Source organism: Schistocerca serialis, chromosome 3 (genome assembly GCF_023864345.2).
Source record: "Schistocerca serialis cubense isolate TAMUIC-IGC-003099 chromosome 3, iqSchSeri2.2, whole genome shotgun sequence".
Lineage (NCBI taxonomy): Eukaryota > Metazoa > Arthropoda > Insecta > Orthoptera > Acrididae > Schistocerca > Schistocerca serialis.
The window spans coordinates 908,515,298-908,520,022 of NC_064640.1; the positions used below are offsets into that span (position 1 = coordinate 908,515,298).

The 4,725-nt window shown below is 41.1% G+C and overlaps 1 pseudogene; it reads right to left on the bottom strand.

Annotated features, from left to right (window-relative positions):
* Positions 1–1,517: 1,517 nt before the first annotated feature.
* On the bottom strand, positions 1,518–1,635 carry LOC126471900 (5S ribosomal RNA; annotated as a pseudogene).
* Between the last annotated feature and the right edge of the window lie 3,090 nt (positions 1,636–4,725).

The window sequence follows — 4,725 nt, forward strand, 5'->3', positions numbered from 1 at the left end:
TTGCAGAGTCTGCCACTAGAGTTTGCTAAACATCTCCGTAACGCTATCACGGTTACCAAATAACCCTGTGACGAAAGCACGCCGCTCTTCTTTGGATCTTCTCTATCTCTTCCGTCAAACCGATCTGGTACGGATCCCACACTGATGAGCAATACTCAAGTATAGGTCGAACGAGTGTTTTGTAAGCCACCTCTTTTGTTGATGGACTACATTTTCTAAGGACTCTCCCAATGAATCTCAACCTCGTACCCGCGTTACCAACAATTAATTTTATATGATCAAAAAATGGTTCAAATGGCTCTGAGCACTATGGGACTTAACAGCTATGGACATCAGTCCCCTAGAACTTAGTACTACTTAAACCTAACTAACCTAAGGACATCACACAACACCCAGTCATCACGAGGCAGAGAAAATCCCTGACCCCGCCGGGAATCGAACCCGGGAACCCGGGCTCGGGAAGCGAGAACGTACCGCTTTTGTATGATCATTCCACTTCAAATCGTTCCGCACGCATACTCCCAGTATTTTACAGAAGTAACTGCTACCAGTGTTTGTTCCGCTATCATGTAATCATACAATAAAGGATCCTTCTTTCTATGTATTTGCAATACATTACATTTGTCTAAGTTAAGGGTCAGTTGCCACTCCCAGCACCAAGTGCCTATCCGCTGCAAATCTTCCTGCAATTTTCTAATGCCGCAACTTCTCTGTATACTACAGCATCATCCGCGAAAAGCCGCACGGAACTTCCGATACTATCTACTAGGTCATTTACATATATTGTGAAAAGTAATGGTCCCATAACACTCCCCTGTGGCACGCCAGAGGTTACTTTAACGTCTGTAGATGTCTCTCCATTGATAACAATATGCTGCATTCTGTTTGCTAAAATTTCTTCAATCCAGCCACACAGTTGGTCTGATATTCCGTAGGCTCTTACTTTGTTTATCAGGCGACAGTGCGGAAAAGTCTCGAACGCCTTCCGGAAGTCAAGGAAAATAGCATCTACCTGGGAGCCTGTATCTAATATTTTCTGGGTCTCATGAACATATAAAGCGAGTTGGGTCTCACACGATCGCTGTTTCCGGAATCCATGTTGATTCCTACAGAGTAGATTCTGGGTTTCCAAAAACGACATGATACTCGAGCAAAAAACATGTTCCAAAATTCTACAACAGATCGATGTCAGAGATATAGGTCTATAGTTTTGCGCATCTGCTCGACGACCCTTCTTGAAGACTGGGACTACCTGTGCTCTTTTCCAATCATTTGGAACCTTCCGCTCCTCTAGAGACTTGCGGTACACGGCTGTTAGAAGGGGGGCAAGTTCTTTCGCGTACTCTGTGTAGAATCGAATTGGTACCCGTCAGGTCCAGTGGACTTTCCTCTGTTGTGTGATTCCAGTTGCTTTTCTCTTCCTTGGACACTTATGATGGTATTCTTGACCGAAGCCGCTACTATTCGGTCGAGTAGCTCCTCAATTGGCATCACGAGGCTGAGTGCACCCCGAAAAATGGCAACAGCGCATGGTGGGCCGGATGGTCACCCATCCAAGTGCCGACCATGCCCGACAGCGCTTAACTTCGGTGATCTCACGGGAACCGGTGTATCCACTGCGGAAAGGCCGTTGCCTGCTCCTACACAGTACGTTATGAAATGACTGGAGATCCTGATGTGAAATTTTACTTATTAAATATCGTAAAACTGGGGGCTGTGTGACTCATGTATTGCTTCGTCACAACAGTGTGCTTTGGATTTGCCGGCCGTGGTGGCCGAGCGGTTCTAGGCGCTTCAGTCTGGAACCGCGCGACCGCTACGGTCGTAGGTTCGAATCTTGCCTCGGGTATGGATGTGTGTGATGTCCTTAGGTTAGTTAGGTTTAAGTAGTTTTAAGTTCTACGGGACTGATGACCTCAGCTGTTAAGTCCCATAGTGATCAGAGCCATTTGAACCATTTTCTCTGGATTTATAGTTTTAAATAATCTAATTCGACTAAACATTCAACATATAGCTCTGCTGCAGCGTGTTCTTGCTCAGTGTTGCGATTAGTGACGGTAGCTACAAGGATGTGCATTACACTTCAGCTGGTACCAAGGGCAATTTGTTTGTAAGTGGAAAAACATATCAGCACATTTCTTGGAAACTTCTTGTTACTGTCGATAATTTTGAAGAGCTGTCTAACTGATGGTAAGTTCATGTTAATAAGTTACATGTGCATATCATTCTATATAAAATTCAAATTTTACAATTTTTTTCTGGCATTGAAAAGCGAGAAAAGTTACTTTCGTAGATTATAGGGGTAGCTTTGTGGCAGCACACTTACCTGCAGAAACAAGTGTGACAACTGAAACGGTAGAAAACAAGTTTTATTAATTCAATTAGGAACATGTGAGAGTGGATTAGTAAAAAAGAGGAAGTTTTATTTCGCATTATCACTTTATTCTAAATATAACATGCAGTTGCTCTAAATATTGTATTAAATGTCATGATTGTCTTTTTCTCATATAGCTGAATTATTATGTAAGTGTCTCACAGCTGGATTTAATTACCTTACTTAGAGGATACTTCCTTACTTGTAAGTATTGTAACCGTTTTTTACTCATATAGTTCTACTGACCTGATGCTTAAATATGTTTGTAAACTTATGTTTAATTACCTTGTTTAATGCAGATTAATTTTCCTATTCTTATTTTTTTTCAGTCAAGATAGATCTATAATTATTTGGATGTTAAGAAAATTAGAAAAACTAACCTCACCAAATTTTTAAATTTTTGGGCAAATGTGTTTCTGTGTATGTAGAAACAAAACTCATAAAACTGGTAAAACTGGTAATAAAGTAGTACTTTTGTGTCATAAAGAAACACTAGTTCACTCTGTCTTTGTGACAAATGAATTTAACTCTACTTTCCGTGCCTTAGACTTCATGACACTGTGTATCACTGAGCTTGGGTGGGTGGGGGGGGAGGGGGAGGGAGGTTAACTTTGTGACAGTTAATATTATATGTTACGAATGCCTCACTGCGTATAAACACTTTATTACTATCAGAATTAAATGATAAACGTTATAAAATTCAATAAATATGGTAATTAAATGTTGCAGTACGTATTTGTCTGAAGTTATGGGAAAAATACTCCTGAAAGTGCCATAATGTTGTCAAGTTTTACGGTACACGGCATGTGGAACACTCCTGCATTTACCAAAAGTAAAATTGGTAAAGGGAAGGAAAAAGGATGGAATTTCGAGGATTGGTGGGCAGAATACATGAAACAAGCCAGTTGTACCGAAGCTAACCAAAGCCCATGTCCTCTGTGAGGAATAAAAGGAGAAATGTCTAAATACGGATATGGTAAGTGATATTTTGAACGGTTCAACGATATAGGGGATTATTTCTTGTGAGATTAAGATAGACGACTCGAAACCGAGACGCAAAGGCAGGGGCAACCACGCACACAGCAACCAAAGGCAGACAAGGAGCCAGCTATAGCTTGTGGGTGTACTGCTTGTTTACTGACGGACCACTGACACACTGAGACACAGCATCCACTCGGTAGCCGCCTCATGAGCAGAATTCCTCACGCAGCGCTTAATGCACTTCTCTGCTACCGAACCAGTTCAAATTACTCAGAACACAAGCCATTCGTTTTCATTCGTGCAATTAACTGCTTATGAAGTCAGGCAAACTAAATGTTATTTTGTTACGTCTTTTCTGCGTAACGGCCCTCCATAGTTGTGGCAGGAGGTGATACGATACGAGGGAGAGATTATAGTAAGCGTAGAACAATATCTAGGTCAGTGTCACTCCCTACAGGCCCTCTCACCCACTGAAATAATTTACCATTAATTCTTATGTGAAAAAGTATCGCATCACAAATCGTCAGTTCCAACTAACAAACACAACTGCCAACAAAGTTTCAAGTGCACGTTAATTTGAGCTTATTCTTTTTACACTAAATATCCTCCAATGAGAATGAAGGCATGAAAATTAATGGTCAAAACACCGAAATAACTGGACAGTCATTAATCGCTAATCTTTCCTTTTGGTTCTAGAACCGGGATAAAGGTAGTGGACTGATCAACTATCGCCCAAAAATCACTGGTTTATGGTGGTTTAGGACACAGTCTGTGGTAAAACTTGGATGAGGAAGTTACGCATTATGAGAAGAGATTACCACTTAACGTATACCATTAAATAATTTCTACATAATAAGAATTTCAGTGTGACAATGATGGCAAAGAAGGCTACAGATAAATTGGATAACATATCTCCTTTGTCAGACATGGTACAAGATTCCATGTATGCAAATGACAAAGACGTGTAAACGCATCCAGTCTAAACACTCTATCAATTATATGGACTTTAAGATCACTCTCAACTCAAGGTTACTTCGTGGATAAGAGGAAATAAAGCGGAAGCCGGGGGGGGGGGGGGGGGGGAGGGAGACTATGAAGGATTTTATACACGCCAAAAATCACTAAGGCCTGAAGCAACTTCTAGGAAACACTATCGAGCAACTTTACACGTCAGCGTCGGGAACAAATTCCTGTCAGCAATAGAAATTAGTAGAAAACTCTACCTACCACTGTGACGCTAATTCCTCCAAGCTGTTAAGGATATCTGACACTTTTGGAAGAATGTATGCTGTCAAAAAATCGATCTCTTAGTACAGCTAAAGAGATGCTTATCAGTGGTATAGGAGTACCAGTAAGAACTCACATACCTA